Genomic DNA, 16,672 nt, shown 5'->3' on the forward strand with positions numbered 1-16,672 from the left:
ATAACTGAATGCTTGCACAAAAACAAACAAACAAAAAAAGGCAGCATATTATTTAAGTACTGTTGATATGCTGTGTTTTAAACATATTTAAAGATGATAGAAAACTCTACATCCTTTCAATATGTGTATATATATGTGTGCATAAATATAAATATATACATAGTAAACTTCTGTTGTCAAATGCATATACTAAAATATAGCTGTAGTCATTAAATCCATTCATGAATCCTGTACAAAATTCTGTAACTCTCATATTCCTTTTTCTTCCTTTACCCTCTAGATTTCTTTTTGGTCTATATTATTCTGAAAAACTTAAAATTTGAGAATTAACTAGTCAAAAAGATGAAATAGTGAAAGTGGTATAGGTTTGGGGAAGAGTAGTTGGAACGTTGCCTGATAGGAAAGGACCTGCGTATGTTGGTGTCTTGGTTTCAGCTAGCATAGAGTTAATTTTCCTCCTAGTATGGTATGGTGTTGTTTTGGATTTAGAATGAGAATTATGTTGATAACATGCTGAAGTTTTCATTGTTGCAGAGCAGTGCTTACACTAAGCCAAGGACTTTTCAGCTTCTCACGCTATCCTGCAAGTGAAGAGGCTGGGGGTACATCAGGAACTGGGAGGGGACTGAACCAGGACAGCTGACTCAAACTGGCCAAAGGGGTATTCCATATCATCTGACATCATGCTGAACAATTAATGTGGGGTGGCTGGCCAGGGTGAGTGGACCGCTGCTTGGGGATAGGCTGGGCATCTGTCAGCAGGTGGTGAGCAATTGCATTGTATATCATTTCTTTTTTATACATTATTAGTAGTAGTACTATTATCACTATTATTATTATTCTCCTTTCTTTTCTTTCCTGTCCTAATAAACTGTCTTTATCTAAACCTACTAGCTTTCATTTTTTTTTTCTGATTCTCTCCCCCATCTCATTGGGGTGGTGGGAGGGGAGGGTGAGTGAACAGCTGTTTGGTGCTTAGCTGCCAGCTGGGTTAAACCACAACAGCTGGTCAACAGCAGGCTGAACATGAGTCGTCAGTGCGCCCAGGTGGCCAAGAAGGCCAATGACATCCTGACCTACATGAGAAATAGTATGGTCAACAGGACTAGGGAAATGATTGTCCCCTTTTATGCTGCACTGGTGAGACTGCGCCTTGAATATTGTGTTAATTTTTAGGCCCCCCTCTACAAGAAGGACATTGAGTTTCTTGAATGTGTGCAGAGAAGAGCAATAAAGTGGGTGAAGGGACTAGAAAACAAGAGATATGAGAAGTAAATGAGGAAGCTGGGGTTGTTTAGTCTGGAGAAGAGGAGTCTGAAGGGAGACCTCAGTGTTCTCTATAGCTACCTGAAAGGAGGCCGCAGCAGGAAGGGTGTTCTCTTTTCTCAGTTGACAAGTGATAGGATGTGAGGATGTGCACTCAAGTTTTTCCAGAGAAGTACATTAAGGAAGAATTTCTTCATGGAGAGGGTTGTTAAGCGTTGGAATGGGCTTCACAGGGAAGTGGTGGAGTCCCGATCGCTGGAGGTACTTAAGAGATTTGTGGACACAGCATTAAGGGACGTGGTTTAGAGATGGGATTCGATAAGTCAGGTTGATGGTTGGACTCGATGATGTTGATGGTCTTTTTCAATCCAGATGATCTTGTGACTCAGGTAATTTCCTACGGCAAATTTTTCCTGTGTAATTTGCAAGAACTTTAGGCTTGAGAGAGGTCAAAGAACAGACACAATGGAAAGCCAAATAACCCTTACCTACTCAAGAGATATTCATATCCCTCTAAAAAGGGATACTGCAATTAATTAGAGTAAGAGCAGGAATGAGAGAGAGAATGATGATAAAAGTTAGTTGTTAAAGCATTAAGCTATGATCTGCAGAGATATTCATTAATCATGTAAGATTATTAGTTGTCAAACTGGGAAAGATTCCACTGAAGCCATGAAAAATACTATTTGAACACAAGAGAAGACCTTACCTTTCAGACTTTGTCCTCCTGATACATAAGTATATATAATGGTACAATACACATTTTATTTTTTACCACCCAAACACCAGTTAAATTTAATATCAGGGTAAGAAATTTGGGCAAACTATGGAAAAGTTGATTAGCTGCTAGCTTGGTGGTCCAGTTAGGCCCAAATTCAGTAGCTAATGGGTTAGAAATGGGACATTTGGGGATTCTTTTTAAAGACATATTCAGGTTCCATGTAATTAAAACAGCATTTGGAACAAACTCCAATGTGTAGTCCAGAAATATATTTAAACTAGCATTTCATTTGTGAGCTTAAGCTTCATATTATTTTACTTTTCCTATATAGGCATCATCAGGCATTTGCACTTCTGTTTTTGTACATGTACGAAAAATCCTATGATAACCCTTCTGTGGTCTGTAGAGCTTCTTGGGTCTGTCTTGCAACATCCAGGTACTACTTTTATATAGTAAGAGTGTTGTAGAAAATAAAATAAAATAAAATAAAATAAAATAAAATAAAATAAAATAAAATAAAATAAAATAAAATAAAATAAAATAAAATAAAATAAAATAAAATAAAATAAAATAAAATAAAATAAAATAAAATAAAAAGAATCTGTGGAAGTATGACTAGAGTTTATACTTCTGAATCATAAGTGAGAATCCTACAGATGATGAGTCCTGACCTTCCTCCTCTCCTTTCTTCTAGTATATTTTTATTTCTTTTCTTTACAGAATGACTGTATTAGGAAGAGAAACAGAGAGTTATTTTGATGAATCAAAACCAAATCTCTAGATCAAAACCAATCTCTAGAGATAAGAAGTTGTTTGAACCTTTTCCAGAAGGAGAAAAAAATCTTAAAGTTGATTACTCACTAGTCCAAGTGAGTCCTAACTAACAAACTATTGCATAAAATCAGATTGGTGAATCCCCTTGCAGTTCTTAACTTGTTGCAAAAGTATTTTATCTATCATCAAGAGAGCTCAAATTTTAACTGTTTGCTTCTGTACCAGAGATCCAAGTGAGATATATGTTATTATTGATAGCACTTATTACAGTCATAGGTTCTGTTTAAAACTACCACTAGAAACTTGGGATGACTCATAATTTAGGACCAAGTCTTCTAATGTAAGCCAATGACAGTTTTGCTATCTATTTGCATGTTAAATCCTGATTCTCTTATTGTATTCAGTAGCACTTTATGCCACTCTTATCATCATGGAAATCAAAGGGTTTTGTTTTTATCTGCAAAGATGCAATTTACATTTTCAGTTTGGCAACCAGAATATATTTCAGTAAAGGCTGAAGACTGAGCTTTTAGTGTTGCTTGCCAACGTATGTTTTTGGTGGAATACTGTCTTCATTACATTCACTCAACTCCATAAACTGAAAGGAATTCAAGATTCCTCTGATATGCACTATGCATATTAGATGCCTGAAACCTGGTCCATCTTGTTTGGTTTTATACCTTTTACTTCTAATATCCTTTTTGTAACAGCTGTTATTATTATTCACATACGTCAAAATCAAAGTACTTCTTTGTACAAAGAACACAGTGATGAGCTTGATCAATTTGCTGAAACACATTATTCAGAAAACCCAAGCATGCTTTTTTTTTTTCTTCCTCCTCAAAATGCTGCTTTAATGTAGACATTTGCACAACTCTTAATCTAGAGGCTTGAAAGATCATGTGAGAAATAGATCATGCATATCCTACGTGTCAGGCCCTTCTAGAAAAAGTGGCTTGATCATTGGCTTTACACTACTTATTCCTCCCTCAAACCGACCCTCAGTCATTACATTCCATAACCATCTTCAGAATGGCATGCCCACATCTGAGTCCTGCAATATCCAAAGTGACACTCAGCTATAAAGTCTACAGGTTCCTGCCAGGCTAGTGATTATCATCTCTTGGAGGTGATAAATGACAAAAGCTTTGCATCAGGTTGACTCACAGTGCCTACCTGCCTTATTTCTTCTGTTTGCTTAACATCCTTGAGTATACTGATACAACAAAATGTGCATTTGTTATGGTGTAACTATAACATGTTTGCAAACAGAGAACTATATCCTATTAGAAAGCATTTGTGTGACCGTGATTTAGTCTTCATAAAAATGAATATCTATATCTGTATTTATGGGAATTAATGGTCCAATAGCATTAATGTTGTATTATTCTATGTTGCATATTCTCCTATTCCCTACTATGATTTAGAAATGAATTCTGCATTCTTTTGTGGAGCTATTATTTTCTTGACAATAATACTAAAGCATTCAGCACAATTCTTATTTCCATGGAAAAGTCCATCTCTTCAGATTTTCCCATGGGAGTAATTTTGTACCTGATTCTCCACTTATGCTTTTTTATGACTAGTGAATCTGTCTTCATAACCAAAAAATAATTGTTCAGTTTGTGATGTGAGATTAGAATGGGTCCTGTACTTGTTCAGTATTTAATGCAAGCTTCTGACAGGTAATTTGCAGTATGGCACAATGCACTATAGACATCCAGTTTCTTCTAAAATTTTTTGAAAAAGTACAGAGCACAAGTAAGACTACATTTTGTTTTAGGCAGTCATATCTGTTCCGGGAACACTATTGATCAGTTGCCGCCTTCTGTCTTAAAATAAATACCTGAAAACTTACCTGGGATGCTCATTTAATGCAGTGAGTTGTTATACAAGTTTCTGTTCCAGAGTTTCTGTTTATAATTTAATTGCAAAAATAAATAAGGTGTTTAAATGACAATTCATTGGAGGAGTGGAAGGTGGAGGTGTGATGAGGTTTATTTATGTAAAAGTAGTCACAGTATGAAATTAAATGTGGTAAACTTTGCCTGATCAGAATCTAAGGGGTTTTACTACTTTTTACTATGTTTTGTTCTTCAAAAAGGAAGTGAAAAAGAATTAGCAAATCATATTTCACTGTCAGTGAATGTTGCAATAATTCAATCCCCCCCAAAAAGTTTTATTTAGATGTTATTCACTTTAAATATATAGATTTCTTTTTCTTACTAATTTTAACTCTGAATAGGATTAATGCTCTAGTGTTAAAAACATCAACCACATCTAGCATTATTAATCTTAAGGATCCTCAAAAAGCAGTGCCCATATTACAAGTCATTTACACTTAATCTGTATTGACATATTTTGAAGGTTCTCTGTATCATGTGAATGATCTGCACTCAAGTTGGACAGCTATGAATTCTGTATTCTCTCATTAGCCATTCTATACTTGCCTCTTTTGGGATCACCTTTTTCAAATAAAACTTTGATAGTATGAGAATGATGAGGAATGAGGTATTATATGATACATTTGGCTGAGTAATTTGGTAGACTTGTCTCTCCCATTAGAAGAAAGATTACCATAGACCTTTAACACTAGATCACCATGGTTTTGCAACAGGTGCAAACAACTTTGACAAATTTACTTTAAAACCTAAATATGGAAAGTAAAAAAACACCCTATATTTGAAGCTAATCCTGATAGTGAACAGTGTTCATGCTTTACTCTTTTTTCTTTACTCTTTTTTTTTCTTCTTTCTTTAATATTATAATTAATTTAGTCATAAAAGACTAATGTCAGGATAACTTACCTGAAGATATTTTTAAATAAGATTGAATATGAAAAGATGATAGGAAACTTTTGTAGGAATTGATATATCTTTTGCTGAATCTTCAAATCACAGAGGGATTTTGTTATAAACATGTAGTTTATCATTAGAATATTTTCGCTCTGCTTTGTTTTATGGAATTAATCCTTGCCACATGATCTTCCAGAAGACTGAATTCAAAAGAATGAAGAACATGATTTAACAAAGTCATGCAAAAATGTCTTTAGATTATTGTCAACAGAGATGAGGTGATTTTGGATTCAGAAGTTCTAGCTCAAGACTGATGAAAGTTAGAATCAGACAGCTGTCTGCTTTTCTTGCTACTCTATGCATTTGTTACTGGCTTGTATCAGACACAGATATGAACCAGTGATCGTTTTCATTTGCTTTAGGGTACTAAGTAGTCACCTAATAAGGGAATCAGCTTCGGTGCTGTGAGGTGAGGGATAGTGGTGTACAGGGGGATTTCCTGAGCCAGGGATAATCTAGGGCAGCGCAGAGACCCAACATGAGCGGGCAGCTCTCACGGAAGCACCTGATGAGGCATGGGCTGGGCCAGAAGCAGTGGTGGCCTCCCCCCCGACTCACAAAAGGTAACCTGGTATCCCTAGGGTGCGTGATGACCAGGGTGTGGTGCATCAGTCAGGGAGTGTGCAGGAGGGTGCCTTTTCAAAGGAGAGCCATTCCTCTGGCTAAGTGGGAGACTTGAAGTATGTATGACCCAGAAGACGGGCACTGTTCTGTGACCATCTGCACTCATCCTGCCTGACCCTCGAGGTCAGAAAGGTGGGCATTTTTCTGTGAGAAAAGGCTGCAGATCTGTCTGCACCATCTACTCCAGTGGTGGCTGATGCCTCCACCCCGACTGAGCTGCTGAAGGGATAGGCTGTGGTGCAGGAAGCACCTAGGCCTTTCTCCTGTGGCAGGGACAGGGGGGCAAAGCTGCATGTAAAAGGTGTGCCCAGGTGGAGGATGTCCTGCAGCAGAAGGTGGTGAAAAGGCTACATAACAAGAGGGAGCCTGAGAAGGAATTAGATAGCAGGTTCCAAGTGCAGTCTGCAGCCCCTGGCCGAACAGCGAAAAACTCTCTCCACCAGCACACACAGAAGGGAGGGGAGGCAATAGATAACACAGAAGAATGGAAACTTGCAATGGCAAGGATCAGCAAGAGGAAGAGGCTTCCCTGTAACCTAAGGTACACTTGAAGAACTGCTTCACTGCTCTGCTGACTGAAGAGGAAAGATCTGTCACATCAGGAAAGATGCTGGAGCTGACTAAGGCAGTCTGATCTGCTCTTTGTATAATAATCAGTGCAACTAAGAAAAGGCAACAGGTGATTGAAGTAGGTGATTCTCTTCTGAGAGGTACAGAGGCACCTATCTGCCAACCTGACATACTTTCTAGAAAGGTATGTTGCTTGCCAGGGTCTCATATCAGGGATGTCACCAAGAGACTACCAAGCCTCACACAGCCCACTATTATCCACTGCTGTTGTTTCCCATGGTCATCGGTGATACAGTCAGGAGTATCAAGAAGGACTACACAGCCCTGGGAGCAGTGGTAAGGGATTCTGGAGCGCAGGGAGTTTTTCCTCAATCCTCACAGTGAAAGGGAAGGGATTTAAAAGGGCCAGTCAGATCTGGCAAATCAACAAATGGTTACAGGGCTTGTGCTACAGTTAGAGGTTAGGCTACTTAGGCCATGAGACTAGCTTTGAGAGTCCTGGTCTACTGGGGGCTGATGGGGTTCATCTGCCAGAGGAGGGGAAGAGCATCTTCAGTCACAGGCTTGCCAATGAAGAACATGAATTGCGCAGGGAACAAATGCAGAAGACTTTTGTGTCCCAAATCAGGCCTCACTACAAGTTGTCTAAAATTTTAGCCAGTATTTCAGAGTCTAAGCATTAACAAATTTTGCTAGCCTCAATGATAATGAACTGAAGCCAAGATCCCAATACACAAAGCCACAGAACAGTTGAGGTTGCAAGGGACTTCTGAAGGCCATCTGGTCTGACACCCCTGTTCAAGCAGGGCCCCCTAGAGTCAGTTGCCCACATCCATGTTCCAATGGGTTTTAAATATCTCTCAGAAGGCAGTTCCACCCTGGGCAACCTGTTTCAATGCTTGGTCACCCTCACAGTAAGAAAGTGTTTCCTGGTGTTCAGAGGAAACCTTCTGTGTTTCCATTTGTGTCCATTGCCTCTTCTGTCACTGGCACCACTGAAAAGAGCCTGACTTTGTTGTCTTCACACCATCTCTTCAGGTTTTTGTATACACTGATGAGATCCACCCCAATTCTTAGCTTCTCTAGGCTAAACAGTCCCAGCTCTTCAGTCTTTCCTTGTGTGAAAGATGCTGTAAACCTATTTCTCCAGCCTGTCCAAGTTCCTCTGGTTTTCAGCACAACTCTTCGGTCTATCAGCCACTCTTCTCACTTCTGTGTCATCCGCAGACTTTCTGAGGGAGCACTCTGACCATCCAGGTCATTAATGAAGATGTTAAACAAGAGTGGACCTAGTACCCCTAGGGTACACGGCTAGTTACTGGCCTCCAACTAGACTTCATGCCAATGATCCCTATGTTCAGCCAGTAATGACTATGTACAAAATAAGAAGTTTATAATTAAAAGTACTAAATTAGATCACACAGAAAACTTGTCTCTATCTTTTAACCTATATATTCTTTCAGATTTTTTTTTTAATGTAACATTATGATATTGTACATGAAAGTAAGAAAATTGCACTCTCGTAAAGTAATAGTGAACTGAGGTGGATAGAGAGATAAGAATCCACTTTGTACTGGGTCGGGCTGGGATGTTAACTTTCCCTGCAGCAGCCCATACAGTGCTGTGCTCTGCACTCGTAGCTAAAACAGCAGTGGTATCACACCAGTGTTGTGTCTGCTGCTGAGCAGTGCTGGCACAGCATCAGGACTCTCTCTAACCCCCCTAGGGGTGGGCAAAGATGTAAGAAAAGAAACATCACCAGGGCAGCTGACCTAAACCAACCAAAGGGATATTCCATACCATATGGTGTCACACTCAACAATAAAAGGTGGAAAAATGAGGAAGAGGGGAGGGGTGGGCTCTCGTTGTGAAAACGTCTGTCCTCCTCCCGAACACCGGCTACGTGCATTGAGGCCCTGCTTCAAGGATGTGGTCAAGCATCGCTCATTTGTGGGAAATAGAGAATAATTTCTTTCCTCTGCTCTTCCACATAGCCTTTACTTGTTTTGTTTAGTTTTCCCTTTCCCCCTCCCTTTTCCCCTTTCCTTTTTCCCCTTTAGTTAAATTGTTAATTGTTTAGTTAAATTGTTTAATTAATAATAATCTTTCCTTAATAATTATTTTTTTCTTCCCTTTAATTAAATCATCCTTATCTCAACCCGTGAGTTGTTCTTTCCTTTACTTCTTTCCCTCCTCATCTAAGGAGGGGGAGTGAGAGACCGGTTGTGGTGTTCAGCTGCCTAGCACAATAAAACCACCGCAACTTTCGGCATGGAATGACTAAGTACAAGTACTGCTGGCTTGAAAATAGACAAATTACTCATGAACTGCTGTATTGTACTCTTAGGAAAGCACTCAGGACAAAAAAAAAAAAATGCAGAGCAGAAATCATCAATTAATATGTTTGTTAAAAAGTCAGAACTGATTAAAATGCATCTTGGACTCTATTTGTGTGTATATGTGTTTGAGGAAATCACAAATGTTTGAAAGGGAGTAAGCATATGTCAGCTACGGCATCCAAGACAATTAGAGTCAGTTACACTCTATGTGCCCTGAAATTTGTTTAAATTATAATTTAAAGGATGTGACAGGAGATTTGAGCTCTTCCTGAACTGTACATATGGAAAAGAAAATGATTCTTTCTCAGAAAGGGGTAATTTTTTTGACAACTTGGTGTAGTGCCATGTCATAACATAAGATAACCAAGAAGACACTCACACCATTGAGTGTCCAAACCACACCAGCTGAATTCACAAACATGAAAAGAAAGAAAAGGTTACTACAATAATGCCAAGATTGGGCAAGGAGACAGCTTGTGCAATTTTTTTTCCTAGTACTTCAGAGTAAAATTTGTCTAATACTTAATTTTAGGAGTGGGCTAGCCCTGCAGAAAATCTCTCCAAGGATTTTTTTTTTTTTTTCTCATTGATCTTTGAAACAAAACAATTAATGCTTTTACTTTTTGTATGGATCCTGGGTTCTGCATAAGAAATGACTTAACCAGTGCAGAGTTTACATTGTTACTTTGTAACCATAATCATTGGCTTTGGATATTTATATGTATAATAGAATAAAATGTATTAAACAATTAGGGGAAAAAATGAAATAGATTTAAGTATTGATTTTTAGACTTGGGTTGATAAAACATGAAATACAGAGTACCTCACAAAATTCTGAAACATTTAGCAATCTTCTATTTATTTTTTCCGCATGGATGCAGAGTATAGATTCCTCTAACTAGATGATTGACTTATTTAGGACTATGCCTTGAAAGATATCTAAACATCAGACTATTTTATGGCTAGTAGCTAGGGTTGCCAGTGATCATTCAAAGCTATACAGTTCCCCACTCACTCTTCAGAAGCATCTGAAACACCCTAAAACATTGTAAAAACATAGTATGACTTTGTTTCTCACAGTTAAATAATCTGCCATTTGTATAACTTTATTTATTTATTTATTAAACTAACAACATACTGAGTCATTTTACTTTAATAGCATATATGATAAATTTAACTAAATTTAGGGTCTCAGTGGTTATAAACCACATAGCATTTTTGTGTAATAGTCAATGATGGTGCACTTGTTAAATGTTCATGAGTTATTAGCAATACCACCCTGATTTTGGTTCAGAGACTACAGTGAAGACTCCTCAGTGATTCAGGAGCCAATATTATGAAATGCACTCATTTATACCTGTAGATGAGAAACCAGGGCAAAAGTTTTCTGTGTAGCAATACACAGTTGCACAGGATAAACATTTCCTACACTGTGAACACTTCCAAGTTTCATAAACTCGCTGTTCCACATTGAAAAGAACTGAACATTTTCTCTTATGAAAGACATAAGAAAAAAACTATATTAAATCCAGAACAAAAAACTGTTGCATGGCTTCCTCAGTATGGTACATTTCTTTTGGTACTTGACTCAGGTCAAAACTTGTATTGCAGTTTTCCATATTTCAAATGAGAGCTAAGATCACTGAAATGTCTTTTACTGTATGTGACTACAAAGAGGTTCCGCAAGAAAAATCAAAATCTAATGGATCAGAGACCTTAGCCTCAGTCTCCCATTTCCCAATGGTGTAGTATTAAGCAGCAGATGACAGATAGTTATTGATTCTGGAAAGGATTCAGGTTGTTCCTCAGCTTTCACTGGAAATTGCTCTATGAGAATATCATATGTACCCATGCAAGTACTCTAAATTTGTCTGTAAAGTCTACCAAAAACACTTAGAATTTCAAGTGGAAGAGGTTTTCAGTGTGTGAAAAACAAGACAAAACAGCCCTTCTCCTAGCATGTACTTCACACTTGTCTCTGGAGACCTCTAGCTGCCAGAGAATTACAGAATCACAGAATGGTTGAGGTTGGAAGGGACCTGTGGAGGTTACCTTGCCCATCCCCTCTGCTCAAGCAGGGACCCCAAGGCTTTTGAAAATCTCCAAAAAGGGAGACTTTACAACCAATCTGGGCAACCTATTCCAGTGCACTCTCACCTGCCCAGTAAAGTGCTTCCTGATATTTAGATGGCACCTTTTGTGTTCCAGTTTGTGCCCTTTGCCTCTTGGCCTGGCACTGGGCACCACTGAAAGAAGCCTGGGTCCATCCTCTTTGAAGTCTTCCTTTACATATTTATACACATTGATGAGATTCCCCCAAGCCTTCTCTTCTACAGGCTGAACAGTCCCAGCTCTCTCACTCTTTCCTTATAGGAGAGATGCTCTGGTCCCTTAATCATATTCATGACTCTACGTTAGACTCCAGTTATACTCCAGTATGTCTCTCTCATACTGGGGAGCCCAGAACGGGACACAAAGAAGAAGAACTGAGTTCTTCAGTGGTCTGTGAAATTTTTGATTCCTCAGTCTGAAGTACTGTTAAATTCACTTTTAACGTGTGAGGTTACTTTGCTGTAACAGTTGCCATTATTCAAAGAGACTGCTACATTAACTCCTCAACTGTATTTTTTTTTTTCCATTGGAAATGATAAATACTCATCCTAAACTTAGACTAAACTGATCATCTAAAAGCATTTTGCATCAGTGAAAGAGCCTATTGGAAGTATTTCACCACTCAATATACTGGATATTATGATACTTTCCTCCTGCCTTCTTATTAAGAGGATTTTATGTATTTCTGTGACTGAATACTAGACTTAAAATCTACCTAGCTATTATATATTTGACATCATCTGATACATTTTGTTTTCTGAGTGACCATCTACTTTTACTCTCTGGCAGTCCTGTTATTTTAATGTAACATCAAGACCACATAAGTTAGTGCAATTCAGCATTCAGCAGCCATTTGCTTATTAGGAGATTTATACAACTGTAACATACAAATCAATTTAAAATACTTAGAAAATAAAAAACGTTGAACTCATTGTGATGTCAAGAATTCTGACTGGCCTAGTGATTAATAAGTTTCTAGGCTAAGGATACTGCAGTTCACTCATCAATGAACCATTAGATTTGCTTGGATTTTATAGGTAGCTCTGCCATTTGAGATCAATTTTTGAAGGGTTCTGTCAGTTTTTTCAAAGCATGTGACTTCCTTCATGGCCAAGATATTTTCATTATCTGCTGTTTTTGGTAAATAGATAAATTAGTAAGTAAATCTCAGTTTATGATTACTCACTTCAGATCTTTTCTTAGAAAACACCTGAGCTTTGGATACTGCAGAAAAAGATATGTTTTACAGTTGAGGTTCCTAAACAAATAAAAATGATTCAATTCTTAGGAGGAGTTGCAGGGGGCAACTGCATAAAATATGACCCAATCACCAAAATGGCACTTTTTCATTTGTTTTCTTTTACAGAATTATCTTAATGTTTGCCTTTCTTTGCCATTTAAGAGCTTGGAGGTAATATGATTTCCTGGCATATTCTCTGCTGGAAACAGGGCATTTGGCATTTACCCCAGATTTTTGAGGTTCAAAGTTTTAAAGTTTTTGATTCTATTTAAATTAAACTGCTTTTACTAAGCAGCATTTTTGCTTAAGTGATTCATCCCTTCCCCCCCCCCCCTTTTTTTTTTTTACTGTTACACACTTAAATAGCAGTATTATTAAGTAGCAGTATTAGCTGTATCCCAAGCTGGTCAGGGATGAATGAGTCCATATATGAATGTACAGTGAAGATAAACCTCTGCAAAAAAAAGAGACATAATTGGTGAATGAGACAAGCAAGAACATAAAAGCACAGGAAGACAATAATTCAGAAAGAAAAGTTGAAGGAGTAGTAAAATAACTCAGTAAACCTAAAGCTCAGGAGTCAGTGAAAGGGTTAACAATCAACTAACATGTTATATTCATATTTCAGGCTTAAACGTATATGCTGTGTATCAGTCAGCTATTGCAGTGCAGTGCATATATGTATATATGAATGTGTGTTTGTGCTTCTTGAATGTTCCAGTTATCCTGGTTATGTGAATACCAAACAATTCAATAGCATCATCATTTAGCTTTCAGATATAATGAAGTGGTAATAGACCTTCCTAGCTATGAGAACATTTGAGTTTCTATGTCTAATTACAATTTTTTGAACTGTAGTCATGAAAAACTAATCATTGTCACAATAGTCTTCTGGAAATTATACTGTAGAAGCGCAAAATGCAGGCAATTTAATGTTTGCTATGGTTCATCAAATTCTGACTTCTCATGCATAACTTGGTCACATTTATTTGTGCTCCACAGGGGTGTAACTCCAAAAGGGAAAGCCAGACCCAGAATGTGCTTCACAAAAAAACATTGTTGCCTTGGCAACTAATACAGTACTAAATGTTCCAACAGGTAGAATATCACACAACACTGAAACACACCATTCTTGTTGCAGAAAATATGTGCAAACCAAACTTTCATACTAAAAGTGAATGCAGTGCATGATTCTTTAGTTTGCATCCCAAAATATTTGATCAACATGAAAAATATAATTTCCTATTTCTCTAATCCCATTTAGTAGACTTTTTGTCCAGTATATTTCTTATATAGTGCATCAGTCTTTTCCCTCCCTTCAGCTATTTCTTTGTGTTCCTTAATTTTCTGTATCCAAAGTTTTTGTTCCCTCTATTTCTCATTCTTTTTATTTACATGCATATAAGTTTCTCTCTTTTTATCTGAGCTAAGGGAATTCTTAGGAAAAAAATTTTCTCTATGAATTTCAATTCCTTTGCGTTGGCCCACCAATTATCTTGAATCTAGTTTCAAGAGGAATTTTCAGTGCCAGTCTATGAGCTAATTTCACAGGAACCTGTTGGGAATAGTTTGTTGTGGCCAGAATCATATAATGCTTGATGACTACTTCAAGCTCAGAACTTGGTCTCTGTCCGACACCTTGGCTCAAATTGATTATTGAACAACATATGACACAAGTAATATAGATTAAAAAGATTCTGTGAATGTAGAAATGGAACAGTTATACTGGAGGTGAAACCGGAAATATGAAAAGTAGCTGGAGATGACATACTTTAAGAGATACATACACTAGATTTACAGCCAGCAAAAAGCACTCAGGTAGTTATGTTTCTGATCTTATCTGTCTTTCAGGTCTTCAGGAATAAGAATTTTCAGTTTCCTTAGCTATAACGAATTGAAAAAATTTTAAAGATTTGTTGTTGTTGTTAATTGATTATTGTAATCAGCTTTTTTATATATATATTATTTGTGGAATGTATATATATATATTTTTTTGGCTGTAGAGTTCTTTTTCTTCAGCCCATTTTTTTTTAATTTCTTATATTTCAAAGTATAGTTTTATAAGTGTGTAATTTTTTTTAAACTCAGCATTTTGATTCATCAAACATTGCTAGTTAAGGAAGGAAGTACTTTAAAGTACTAATATATTTTATGTTTTGTTCACTGAGAATTTTATAAGCACACATAAACACACAAAATAAAGTAAAAAATCATCTAGTTTCTTAAATTGATTCAACATAACCTTTATCTGGCTTAGAATTAACAGTTTTTCCAACTACTTAATGCAAAATAGCTTTCTGATTCAAAGCCCAAGCCAAGGGCAAGATCCTCTTTACTTTTTATAATCTTTGGCTCTAGCCCAAACTTATATTGTCTTAAGTATGGATAAGATTGCATAGTCTTAAGTAAAGATAATGGAAACATTTTGAATAAAAATCAATGAGAATCATATTGTAGATTTTTTAGAGCTCAATAAAATTTAGTTAACATTTTGTTTACTTAGTCACACTAGAAGATAGGGAATTAAAGTGCCACGAAAAAGGTAATTGTTCTTTTTTTCTATTTCAGGTATTTCTGATATATTGATATTTTAGTAATCTCACCAATGTATGAACCAATGAATGGAGTTTCAAATCAAAATGAACCATACCTCCTTAAAAAGCAAATCTGAAAAACAGTCTTTTGCAACTTTCCACACAACAGAAAACAATGGATAGCAATTTTGGAATGAAAAAAAAAAAAAAAAGTTTCTCTTCTTACTGTTTAATGTGTGACATTGCTCTTTCATAAGTTATATATCATTCAACTTTCTCAAACCTAAGCAGGTGTGATTCTGTGAATTAGGGATAAGATGTTAAATTATGCAAAGTTTAAAGTCTTTTAAGGGCCACAGTGAAATCTCAGATAGTTAAAACACCACATTAGAAACTGTATTTGCCATGTGTTTTCTTTCAGATATGAATTGATTTTTAAAATAAATTTAAAAGGCAGTTACCAGTGACACAAGTGGCTGTTGCTTTCATGGAGGGCTCAGAATGAATGCCAATTCAGACTGAAAATTTTAAATAAAGCGTAAGAACTTGTAGTTTTACAACCTTCCTTTTGCTATTATATAGCTTCAGTATGTTTTAAACAGAACTGCGCTTCTTTAAGAAATGTGTCTGCTGGTCATGAAAGCTACAAAGACAACTGAATCATATTCACTATTACTACCTGACAACTTGACATGGTGAAAGAAGCAATTTCTATTATGATTAAATAGAGGTTTTAGACAATCTTAAAAGAAAAAAATCAGAATGGCCAGAAGCCAGCAGTGTAATAAGCAGTGTATAAGTGTAATAAGGATTTAAATTCACATTTACAAACTCTATTCACTGACACCATTATCCTTTCTAAACTGAAACTGGATGAGACAGCTAAAATTATTATTATTTTATTTTATTTTATTTTATTTTATTTTATTTTTTTATTTTATTTTTCTGATAACCGCTGACTAAAGGGAAACTTTTAAACTTTTAAACTAAGGACTTAAAAAAGTTATTAATTTACCTTAACTATTATTGAACTAGACTTCTTATTATCTGGTCCTGATTGTTTTGCTGAATTGTAAACAAAAACTTTTAGGTTTTACCTAAGTAGCAGAAAAAAAAATAATAAAGGAACTGTTAGACACTAGAGAGATACTGGTAGTAACTTGTGTAAAGAAACCTGCACGGGGAAAATGCTTCTAGATTGTCATATATCATTTCAGTTTCACATTTCCAGAACTATTACTGTTTCTTAAAAAAATAATTTTACTTTTTTTTTTTTTTCCTATTAATAGTATGTGTTCCTGTAAACATATTCTAGAAAGAAATGTAACTAATCAAGACTTCCAGAGATGAGGAAGTCTTTATGTTGTGTACAGAACTGTTTTGATTGCTTGGAGTCTGGGTGAAATGGTCCCCAGGGTGGTAAAAGTCAGGGTTACTCTTTTTTTTTTTTTTTTTTTTCCCTGAGTCAATATTTCTTCAGAAAATTGTTAGCACATCAAATTTGGAATGATATCCTAACTCACCTATCTGAGCCCCAAGGCGTATTAAAGCTAGGATAACAGTGGATATTTCTTTTCCTGAGAAACTGCATGGCTAAGTTCTTGATTGCATTCCCTATCTGTAAGGCAAGATCTTCC

The 16,672-nt window shown here is 36.5% G+C and overlaps 1 protein-coding gene across 6 annotated transcripts in view; it reads left to right on the plus strand.

Annotated features, from left to right (window-relative positions):
• Positions 1-376: 376 nt before the first annotated feature.
• LOC308193831 (uncharacterized protein) overlaps positions 377-16,672 on the plus strand; it is an 82,569-nt gene continuing 66,273 nt past the window's right edge. For 4 of the 6 annotated variants that reach the window (XR_013949964.1, XR_013949966.1, XR_013949967.1 and 1 more), the window contains exon 1: positions 377-762. The gene's annotated coding sequence lies outside the window, so the exon portion shown is untranslated. Of the gene's footprint in view, positions 766-16,672 lie in introns of all 6 variants that reach the window. The other 2 variants (XR_013949965.1, XM_080588908.1) reach the window with 2 other exon arrangements.

This window comes from Anser brachyrhynchus (genome assembly GCF_964034855.1).
Source record: "Anser brachyrhynchus genome assembly, chromosome: 4".
NCBI lineage: Eukaryota > Metazoa > Chordata > Aves > Anseriformes > Anatidae > Anser > Anser brachyrhynchus.